Source organism: Bubalus kerabau, chromosome 17 (assembly GCF_029407905.1).
Source record: "Bubalus kerabau isolate K-KA32 ecotype Philippines breed swamp buffalo chromosome 17, PCC_UOA_SB_1v2, whole genome shotgun sequence".
NCBI classification, from domain to species: Eukaryota; Metazoa; Chordata; class Mammalia; order Artiodactyla; family Bovidae; genus Bubalus; species Bubalus kerabau.
Window position 1 is genome coordinate 26108943 of NC_073640.1, and position 11907 is coordinate 26120849.

Here is an 11907-nt window from a genome sequence, read left to right on the forward strand (position 1 = left end):
AACATTAAGGCAGGAAATACAACAAGAACTCAAGCCACATGGAGGCCAGGCAGAGAAGAGGGCCGACTACATGTGTGCCGTGGAACTCCTTACCTTGGGCCAAAAAATCCAGCAGAAACGAGCATGATTCTAGTATCCAATTTGATCCAAGGATAGAACTCTGGGCCTAGAGGGGGTGTATGACCAACACAATTCTTAGATGTCCCTGAATAACACCGCTTTCAGAAATATCCAAGGACAAAAAGCATTCAAAACTGCAATGGCTTGTGCAGAAGATGCAAAATCCAAGTAACTCAGCTGGACCCAGAGGTGCTGCCTTCCACCTCATAGGGATCGGAGTACGTGGACACCTGTTTCCCTTACAGGTCTGAGATTCTGCTTTCTGAGCCTGTCTCAACACCGTCTAAAAAGACTTCAAGAGAATTTTCAAAGCCATTTTCTGGCCAGCCTTCAGTTAACCAGAGAATCAGATTAATTGTGCACATGAATTTCTATTTCCAGGATGTGGTCTGATCCAAGGAATATGCAAATCTGGGTAAAAAAGAATCAGTCATGTTAAGAGGGTGGCGGGGGCGGCAGTCGGGAGGGCTCTCTTGAATATGTTTTAGAGTGTGGAAGAATGGAAAAACAAGACAGTAAGGGCCTGAGGCCAAAGAAAATGCTATATTTAGATGCGGAGGGCTTTGTTTGGCCCTGATACTGGTGTAGACACAGACAGTCAGGAACAAGGGGGCCATTCAACCCATCCACCTGACACCCGCTGTCGCAGGCCCGTGTGTTCCGCAGGCACCAAGCTCCAAACCATCCCCAAAGAGGCTGTCGACAGAGAAGAGGTAACAGCTGCTCTGTGGCAATTAACCAGCAGTTTCTGTTGCTGAAGGAGATTATTTTGGATGGCGTAAAGAGATTCAAATAAAAATGTCAACGTGCCCATTATGGATGAAAGTTTGGAAAACTTAAGTGGCCCTGAATTAATCACTGTTTGACAGGAAGGCGCGTAAAGGAGTACTAAAAATCGCCCACAAATCTATTTTCCTGCCTTTTTGGTAATTGTAAAGAAGCTCGCTGGGGGCTGCGGGGTGGGGAGGGCACTTCTTGGCCGCCACCTTAATTCATCTTGGAGTGAAGATTTAATGACAAAGCTACAAGCCCTTAAAGTAGCATTTATTGAGGAGCTAATGAGAGAGTTCCTCAGAACTCTGGAAGAAAAAAAAAAAGCAGCCACCACACAAGAGGCCTTTGAAAATACCGAAGAGAGGAGAGTTCATTAGGCTGTTTTTTTTTCTTCTCCTTTCTCAACAATGAATATTTCTGCTGCCAAACCTTCAGGAATAAGGTTGGTTTCCTTTCAAGTAACTGATGCCGATTTTGCTTCTGCCTGAGTCCAGACAACCACTCCAAGAAGAAGCAGGAAGTCACACCGTCAGAGGAAAACTGCATTCCTTCCTTCCTGGCTGGATCGGCCCCTGACAAACCTTGGATTTATGTAGCCCTTGCCAAAACGCCTCTGATTTCCATGCCCTCCCATGGCTAAGATAACGAATGCGGCTTTCGATTTCCGAGAGCTGCACTTAATTCAAACTCTGGCTCCGCTACAGCAAAAACAGCTGCTGTCACCCCAAATTGAGCAAATGAGCCCCTGTCCCACAGCATAAAGGGTAAGAGAGTTATTGAACATCCCCTGCGGCTATGGCCCCATTCACCCTTGCCCTTTCTTGGCATCTTCCCACCTCCCACCCTTCCAGAATCTTCTGGGCTCTCTTGCCTCCACTCTTCCCTCTTGGGGAGCACAAGAAGGAATTGCTGGGGCCAATCTGTTCCAACTGCATCAAGTGTTCTCAAATCAGGTTGTGTGTGTGTGTGTGTGTGTGTGTGTGTGTGTGTGTGTTTTAAAGAAAAAAAATAGAGGTGGAAAGGAATGCTGTGAAGAAAATGGAACCTGGCAAAGGGCTTTAACTTCAAATAGTCTGATGGTTGGTGCTGTCTCTCACACACACATGTAAAGCTCTTTTATAAACATAAATACAACTGCGCAGTTATAGAAAGTGGGGAAGGAAGGTGGGAAGCTGGAACCTCCAACTGTAAAATAGGTTTGGTGAATTCTGTTGGCTCAAGATGGAGAAGCATTTCCGTGGAGCTCATATGCCCATGGAGTCTCAAAAGTTATGTACAATGTGCAATGAAACTAACATGCAGAATACACGTGTATTCAGAAAATATTAAAAACCCGTAAGAACTTTTTTGGCCATCCCAATATTTTCTAAATATGTGTGTATTCTGTGTGTCAGATGAACTTTTTGGCCAACCAATATTTTCACCATGGCTTCTGCTTAGCCAAACTTTCCATGTTTCTCAGGATAGAAAAGAGAGGCTTTGCAAGAAAAGTGCCTCCATTACGGAGAACACACTTATTAAAATGCTATTTTTCACAGCTGCATTCATCCGAGATCTGGGAGATGTTTCCTGTTTGTACAATCCCCTCCCTGCTTGTGAAGGTTTATGCCCGTGGCACAATACCAGTGCTTTCATAGCCAGATTGCTAATTCTGAAAGAGGTGTCTGCTTGACATCACCTGGGGAGGACTCAGACTAATTTGCCCCTCACTGGGGCACATGCATATTTCTGAGAACATCTCTTTAAACACAGCCACATCCTGAAGGCTACACATCATACATTTTCCCTCCCAAGGTTGACAAAATTCAACTGGCATAGTTTAAGTGGATTTTTTTGTCGTATACGTAGTCTTCAATTCTAAGGGTACAGCTAGAAGGGGGCTTTTGGCTAATGTCACAGGGGAGAAAATAGACTTAGCTTTCTGTCTGCAGATGACTGTTGCTGGGACTGAGGAGCCTAAGGGTGATTAAGAATAATCAGAATATTAACAGAAATTATATATACATGTTATTATCATATCAGCTTTCACTTATGTACTAAATAATGGGATCACGCTTTGTATCCATCTTTTCAGTTAAATCAGGCAACATATTTTCAAGGCAGGGATTAACATGTACCTTCATGGTACAGATGAGGATTCAAGAACTCAGAAAGACTAATGAATGTGCCAAGCCCACACAGCTAGTATATGGAACAGGCTGAATTCAAACCAGAGCTGGCCTGAATGCAAAGCTTAGTTCTTAATCATGATGCCAGTCTGCCTCTTATACTGTTACCTACAGTCACAGTAGCTGACTTTGTAGCCACCCTTTCTTCTTCTATTCACTCTGGCCTGCCCAACACAAACCCCTGTGCTCCACAAGGGAGGCAGTGTTTCCAAATGATTAAGGGCACACAGGTTGGCGACAGATGGCTTGGGTCTGAAATTGGACTCTGTCAACTGGGTGACCCTGTGCAGATTTTCTAGGCTGTCTTCCTCTATAGAGTGGGAATATTAAACATTACCATCTAATATGGTTGTTGAGGAAATGGGATAATGTATTTAAATGTAGGATAATTTCTGGTGTACAGTAATCAGTCAGTTAATGTAAGAAAAGGAAGGAAGAGGGAAAAAAAAGGAAGAAAGAGGGAGGGAGGGAAAAAGAAAAGAAAGAAGAGCAGAAAGAAGGAAGCAAAGAGAAAGAAAAAGAGAAATGAAAGCGGGAAACCAAAGGGGTGTTCTACTGCAGAGAGGTGTTGTTCCTCACAGAGGATGCTGGAGTAGAAAGAAGAGCCCTTCAGGGCCTCAGCCAAGCCCAGTGGGCAGCTCCAGGGCCTCAGTGGGCTTTCTACCTTCCCAGCCTCCAGGTCCTGCAGCAGTGAAGCCATCTTGTTCCAGCATTCTCAGTGCTGATCAGGTCACGTGACCGCCCCTGAATCAATCACCAAGACCCGAGGATCATGAGTGCTGATTGGCTTTCTCTTGTCAGGTGCTTTGCCCCAGGTCAGGAATATAGAGTCCCATAGACTGAAAGCAGAGAAAGTGACTCCCTAGAGGAAAACTGGGTGCAGCTGCCAGGTAGAGAATGAATGTCGGAGCAGCAGACTGATGTCTACCACCAGCAAAGCCTGCCTGCTGAGTGTGCGTCCTCTTCTTGGCATTGCTTATTTCAGTCTAGTTGATAGAGTTCTTAACGAGTATTTTAGGACTGGCTGCTTGGCTCTGAATCCTAGCTCCATTATCTACTAGCTGTGTGACCCTTGTAGGTTAATCTACCTCTCTCTGCTTCAGTCTCTTCACTTGTAAAAGTGGTTAATAATATTACCTTTCCCTGGATTATAGGTGTACATGTAAAGGATTAGTGTTAGTCACTCAGTCATGTCCGACTTTGTGTGACTCCACGAACTGTACCCTGCTAGGCTCCTCAGCCCATGGAATTCTCCAAGCAAGAATACTGGATTGGGTAGCCATTCTTTTCTCCAGGGGATCTTCAAATGTAATATAACAAGAGCACCCACTAAGCACCCAAACAATGTGAGCCAGTTAGCACTCAGCAGCAATTTATGGAGCTCCTTCTACATGCTGGACTCTATTTGAAGTGCGTGGGATACACTGGTGAACACAATAGAACAGCAATAACAGAATCCCTGACCTGGTAGAACTGATAGTCTAGTGTGGATAAAAGACAATAAATAATAAACAAGACAGTCCTATGGAATTTAGGTGAAAGTAGTATGGAAAAAACAAAGGTTGTGGTAAAAGAAGAACAGCTGTAGGAGGGCACAGGATCGTTAGGGTCAGACGCATTAAAGTGGTGACACGTAAGCCAAGACCTGGAGATGCTGAATGAATTGGCCAAGAGGATATGGTGAATGCTGTTGCTCCAAGCATGGGGGCAGTGCGGAGCCCTAAGGTGAGAGCACGCCCAGAGTTGCTGAGGAGCTGTAACAGGGCCAGCACGGCTGGAGAAAACAAGGGAGGCCAAGGGTGGTGGGAGATGACATCAGCGAGGCAAGAGAGGACCAGATTTGCAAAGGCAGGGGAGTCTCAGGAAAACTTTGGATGTTACTACAAAATGGGAGCCACTGGAAGGCTTTGAGAGTAGAGGGGACCTGCTGTGACGTACTTAATGCAAGGATGATTGAGGCTGCCATGTTGAAAATAAAACAGCTCTTGTTTTCATTGCTATGGTCATGATTATGTTTCAGTTCACCAGCTGAATAAGCAGCTACATTGTAGAGCTTACTGGGGAATATTCAGAGCAAACACACAGAGCAGGCTTCTCCTGCTCTCCCTTGAAGGATAAGATGTACCTCCAAGGCACTTTGGGTGCGTTTTTGTCTTCTGGGACTTCCGAAGAAATGGGATCAAGAGATTTGCAGATTCTTGACGTTTTAGCCTTAGTGAATATTGGTAAATTACTCCTCCGAAGAGACCTCCTCCATGCAAGCAAAACATCTGCTAGGAATACCACCACTGTCTGGGAAAGTATAGTCTCCTGAATCAACAGCCACACTGAGAGCTTGTTGGAGCCTTAAATGGCTTCTGATTTCAGCCTGATAATTCCATTTCAACATGGTGAGCTGGTGGTCCTGTCATTCAGCTTGTGGAGCCTAGCTTTTGACATTGGATCATAAGAACTGGCCGATGGAGCCCAAAAGATAAGTCCAAGGAAGTAGATTAAGAGTGACTATGGTGATTTTCAGGAGTGAATGGACAGGCATGCCAGAGGGTGGGGCCTGATGGACGGTAGATCCTATGACAGGTTCTTTTAAGGGAACTGGATGCAGTCTCCTAGTAACTTCATTCTGTCCTTGGTGAGGTTTGGGCTGCCTTTGCAGAGGTGAGAGGAGAATGTTTCTCTTGAACGCCTAGTTAGAAGCGTAGGCAGAGAGATTATAACAATTAGACTTGCAGGTGGTTCAGTCCACTGAGAGTTTGAGATGGGGTGGTGCAAGAGGTAAAGAACCTGCTTGCAAATGCAGGAGATGAGTTCAACCCCTAGGTCGGGAAGATCCCCTGGAGAAGGGCATGGCAACACACTCCAGTATTCTTGCCTGGAGAATCCCATGGACAGAGGAGCCTGGCGGGCTACAGTCCAAGGGGTCACAAAGAGTTAGACACAACTGAAGCGGCTTAGCACACATGCAAAGTCCACTGCGTGTCTGAGATGGGAGATCTGTGGGGGACCATTCAGAGGAGAAAGACGAGAGACTCTCACGCAGTTTTCACTCATCCCTTAGAAGTGATCAATAAAGGTTCCCAGCTTTAGGGGGCTTACATTTCTCAACACCCCTGTCTGGGTATTAATAGAAGCCATGGCCTGGAAGAGCCTGGAGGGTCTTCCTCCTGTCTCCTCCACAGCCTCCCCCATCTCTTCTCCTCACAGCAGCCAGGGCGACCTTTAAAAATGTAAATCAGATCATGTTTTCACTCAAATGGCCCCCATCTCACTAGGAATAAAATTATCCCCAGGGCCGATGAAGCCCAATGAGACTCCAGTCCTGCCCAGAGATCTCCAGTCACGTCGTGGGCCACGCCCCTTGTTCACTGTGCTGCAGCCCCTCCAGCCCGGGCACACTCCTGCCTCAGGACTTCACACTGGCTGTTCCAGCTTCCTGAGATGCTTTTCCTCCAGACACAGGAGAATTCACACCTATCTTCATTCCAGCTTTGCTCAGACAGCATCTCCCCACAGGGCTCTGCCCTAACCACTCAGTCAAAAATAGAACCTCCACTTCTGTCACTCTCTAGTCCTTTGGTGTTCTTTTCTTTCACCTTATTTCTGATATTATGTTATGTGCTTACTTATTTATTTGATTGCCATCTAGCTCACCTACTACTCCTTAAGACCAAGGACTTTGCCCCCCCGATCCACAGGGTTCACACAACATAGTAGATACTCAATAGATATTTGTTGGATGGATGGACAAATGGGGGAATGGAAAGATGAGTGGATGTATGGGTGGATAAAAAGATGGCAGATGGATGGGTGGAGGATGGATGGATGGGTGCACGAGTGAATGGATGGATGGATGAAAGAATTATTCTGTCCCTTCACACTGAAGATCTTGGTCATTGGTTCCTAAAATTAGACTGTGTACAGACTGTCTTCATGATAGTCTTTTTGACAAATCTATACACTTACCTTACTATAATGATTTAATGACTTTCTTTAAATAGGCATACTTTTATTTAACAACAAAAAAAAACTTCACCCAGTGCTATAAGTGGAAAAGAAGACAAATACGAAAAGTAAATAAAATGCAAACAAAAGCAATGTTATTAAATTCCAAAGAGATTCTATTGCCCCGTTAAGAGTTGAACCTTAGGCCACTGATCTCTGGGAAAGGGGCAGGTTAGCAAGTGTTGGCAAGATGTTAAAAGACACACTCTTAGCATGCAGCTGAGACTTTCTTCCAGATGGAGATAAAGGGATTAAAGACTGGAAAAGGGAGTCTTTCTCACTGTGTAAGTCTCTGTTATTTAATGCCACGCCTAAAATCTTTTCACCCACATTCAGCGACATGTGTCCTACACCTGGAAACACCAACACAGGCAATGCTTACTGACACTGTATCATATCCTGTTTCTTTAACATCATTTTAACTAAAGGTTTCCATTCATTTGCTTCATATTGCTTTGTTTCTTTCTTCTAAAAAGTAGGAGGAGGGACTTCCTTGGCAGTCCAGTGATGAAGACTCTGAGGTCTCAATGCAGGAGACATGGGTTTGATCCTTGGTGACTGAACGAAGATCCTACATGTCACACAGCTCAGCCAAAAAAAAAAAAAAATATATATATATATATATATATATATATAACTGTAGCTGCCAGGCTCCTCTGTCATGGGATTTTCCAGGCCAGAATACTGGAATGGGTTGCCATGCCCTCCTCCAGGGGATCTTCCTGACTCAGGGATCGAACCCATGTCTCTTATGTTTCCTGTATTGGCAAACAGGTTCTTTACCACTAGCGCCACCTGGGAAGCCCTTACTGACACTGTATCATATCCTATTTCTTTAACATCATTTTAACTAAAGATTTCTATTCATTTACTTCATGTTGCTTTGCTTCTTTCTTCTAAAAAGCAGGAGGAAGGACTTCCCTGGTGGTCCAGTGGTTAAGACTCTGAGGTCTCAATGCAGGAGACACGGGTTTGATCCTTGGTGGGGGAACTCAGATCCTGCATGCCACACAGCTCGGCCAAAAAAAAAAAAGAAAAGCAGAGGGAAACAAGAAAACATTGTAGCTGCATTACATTTCTGAGTGTAATTCACCTTGAGTAGATCTTACAGTCTAAAGAGAAAGAAAAAGGATTCAGGCCTAACAGAAAGTCAGAACTCAGCTGCACACCCACCCCCTTGACAGCACAGACAAAACACCCGGATTATTGACCATTTCTTCTTTTCATCCTCGTGATCTGAGCTCACAGAGCCAGAACCCAATAAAAAGCGAGGCCAGGCTAACAGCAGTTGGGCCCCATTGGCTCAGGGGAGCGCTAGCTCAGAGAGCTGGCAAGCCTTTGCCTTACAGACCACGATTATTCTTTCCTGGGTTAGCTTTCAGCACATACCCTGGTTTCCATGTAAGATGATAAGGCCTCTGTGTTCTTTCACATGCGGACTAAAGACTTCTGAATACTTAGATGAAGAAATCAGGTCCTAGGGATGGCAAAATATTTGCACACTGATTGAAGCTTGTCCATGAAATTGGGGATAAGGAACATTTCCCTCAGAGAGAGGGGGGAAATTAAAGAGCGCAGAGCCTTGGTGGCATTTCGATAGTATTTATTGAGGCTTTTTCTGCTCACTTCACCTCCCCAACTTTCATTTCAGCTGGATAATTTGGAGAAATCTTCAAGTTGGCAGTACAAAAACAGCCAGCATTGTGTTATGGGTGTGTGTGCATACAGGTATGTGTGTTTTGGGGTATGTGATAGAGTCACCTAGTAAGACAACCATCTAAAAATTTTTATGACACACAATATTGTAAAAAGACTTACCAATGCTAAGAAAGATATTCATGGAAGCATCCTCTGGGCTCTGGTGGGAGATATTAGAGTTGGGCATTACAATAATTTACTATTTGTCAACACGGGCTGAGTATGTACTATGAACCACCATAATCCAAGGCCTTTATACATATTACATATGCTAATTAAATATGTTATACATATGAGCATATTTCCAATGCCCAATGATAAATGGGGTATTGTTGACATTTTACAGGTACAAAACTGAGTCACACAGCTGATAAGTGGTAGAACTAGAATTCAAATCCAGGTTGTCAGGTACCCTAGCCCCTGACTTTGCCAGTTTTAAGCCTGCACATCCAGTGTCCTGGGCACCCTCCCCATTCCAGGCAGACGGGGACAGTTGGTCATCCTGTAACAGTAACCACTGCACTTGATCTCCTCCCATATACAGCTTCTGAGACTTAGAACGTGGTCATATTCTTGCAATTCCCCACACCGCTGTCCAACTCAATAAACATTTTCAACCATCAACTGTGATCAAAGCTTTTTGCCAAGTGCAACAGGGATCCGGAAATGAATAAAGATGTAAAACCCTACTTTTTTAGGCCAGTCATAAGTAACCTAAAGGGAAGGAAATCCATGTTATTTCATCAAAAAATCATGCAGTATCTTCTGGCATCGTACCTGTATGAATGTCAGATTTCTGTGTTAATGTGTGTATAACACAGATACTGGTTTTCAGCTGGTGGCACAATTATTTACTATGACAGGACAACATCTTTGTGAGAGCAGTGTGAGGCCGGGGTGGCTGGAGCTGCTCATCCATGCAAAGAATTCTTGTCAAATATTTTAATGAGAAGTAAAGCATGGGAGTCGGGATGAAAATCCAAGGTGACCTTGAGCTTGGCAACACACTGCCGATCACCTTGCAGTTGTTTTAAGGGTTTTTTTGTGTGTGTGTGATGACAAAGATGATTTGTTTACAAAATTCTTCTTTGGATGAGAGAAAGAAAAACAGGTTTGGAGACAGACCATCTTATAGGAAGCATCTTTGTCCCAACAGTAAACCTTCATCCTAGTGGGGTGGATGCTGGGCTATGCTTAGTCACTAAGTCGTGTCCAACTCTTTGCCACCCCATGAACTGTAGCCCACCAGGCCCCTCTTTCCATGGGATTCTCCAGGAAAAAATACTGGAGTGGGTTGCCATGCCCTCCTCCAGGGGATCTTCCCAACCCAGGGATCGATCCCAGGTCTCCTGCATTGCAGGTGGATTCTTCACCATCTGAGCCACCAGGGAAGCCTAGTAGGATGGATACACAGCATCAAAAGCCCTTTTCTCCTTGGAAGAAATCCCACTGGCTGTGTAGTAGGAAGCAGCACTGCCCTCCTCACTCCCTGGCCTCAGGGGGCATGCTTACTGTTGGCCAGCCTGGACTTTCCCATGCAGGACTGTGCTTCCTGCAAGAATGCCACAAAGATGAAGGCACAGTGAGGAATTCCCTCACAGCAGTGATGCTCAGAATCAGCAACTGGAACCTCCCCAGTAGGTCTCATAAAGGATATGGAGCATGCATGCGTGCATGCTAAGTCACTTCGGTCATGTCTGACTCTTTGTGACCCTATGGACCGTAGCCCGCCAGGCTCCTCTGTACATGGGATTCTCCAGACAAGAATGCTGCAGTGGGTTGCCATTTCCTCCTCCAGGGGATCTTCCCAACCCAGGGGTCAAACTCGTGTCTCTTACCTCTCCTGCACTGGCAGATGGGTTCTTTACCACTAATGCCATCTGGGAAGCCCCAAAGGATACGCAGGCACCATTCCTACTATCTGGGTTTCTGAATTCTTCTCCAACCTGCTTCTCTTCGTGTCTTTCGCAGCCAGCAGTGATGTTCAGCGGGTCTGCCTTACTGAGCCTGTGCCAGTGGTGAAAATGTCGAGGTACTCCTGCTCCCATCAGTAAACAGCTGTGGCTCCAAGCTCCTTGGCTGCATCTTCCTCCTGCTCTAGTTGAAAAACCCCCTGCCCTTCACCCCCCTCCTCCCCCCGCCCCCGCCATTCTGTCTAGCTTTCTCCATCAAGGGAAAGCTAAGGGTTAACTCCCAGAACAGCAGGAGGCCACCAGGAACCTGTTCCAGTCCCCTTCTGATTGGCCAGTGCCAGACCCTATCAGTTACTATTTTGAATATCAATTCTACACAGTGTGATAAACTTTGACTAAATTCCCCTTTCTACTTAAGATAATAATCCACCTCTCCATTTGCAACCCTAAGCCCTCACTGATACACACACTTACTCACATTTAATTTTATGCAGACTGTGCCTGAGGAAAAGAAAATCTGGTTTGGGGCAGGTATGGAATAATGAGGTACAGGAATATACCTTCTGTGAGGGAGTTATGGGGGCTTACCATGGCTCAGTGGTAAAGAATCCACCTGCTAAAGTAAAAGATGTAGGTCTGATCCCTGGGTCGGGAAGATCCCCTGGAAAAGGAAATGGCAACCGACTCCAGTATTCTTGCCTGGGAAGTCCCATGGACAGAGGAGTCTGGCAGGTCACAGTCCATGGGGTCGCAAAGGGTTGAACACAACTGAACATGTATGCACAAGGGAGTTATGTGAGAGTGCTATATGTTGGCAGGGAAATGTCAAGAAATGAAATTGGTTTGGTAAAAACTAAGATGCTTATGGGGAGTCAAGGTCTCTCAGATACTGTATTACATTACCAAGCACTTTGCTATCCTCTCTGTGTTTGTAATACAGATTAAGGCATGTTTTATATTATCTCAGTTTACAGTAAGGAGTGATCTCAAATACTTCCTTGTTTTGTCTGTACCTCCTTGGTTCTCCAGGTGGGCTGTTGTCCATGGCTGAAAATAGAGAAGTCCCCTGCCTGCTAAGATCAGAAATTCCACTATTTCTCTTCCCTCTTTGGATTAACAAATAGTCTCTAGAACATGTTTTTTTCAAACCGATTAAACCACATTCATCCAGAATATTTCATCAGGAATTATTTTTAAAATTACTTTAAAAAGTACTTTCCAAACTTCCCTGGCAA

General features: G+C 45.0%; 1 long non-coding RNA gene across 1 annotated transcript; it reads right to left on the reverse strand.

Moving 5' to 3' along the window:
• Nucleotides 1-7986: 7986 nt before the first annotated feature.
• Nucleotides 7987-10739, reverse strand: LOC129631927 (uncharacterized). Its single transcript, XR_008704234.1, has 3 exons — nucleotides 10598-10739; nucleotides 8880-8919; nucleotides 7987-8075 (listed from the first exon to the last, which is right to left on the reverse strand). It is a non-coding gene; the product is annotated as an uncharacterized LOC129631927 (long non-coding RNA).
• Nucleotides 10740-11907: the final 1168 nt, after the last annotated feature.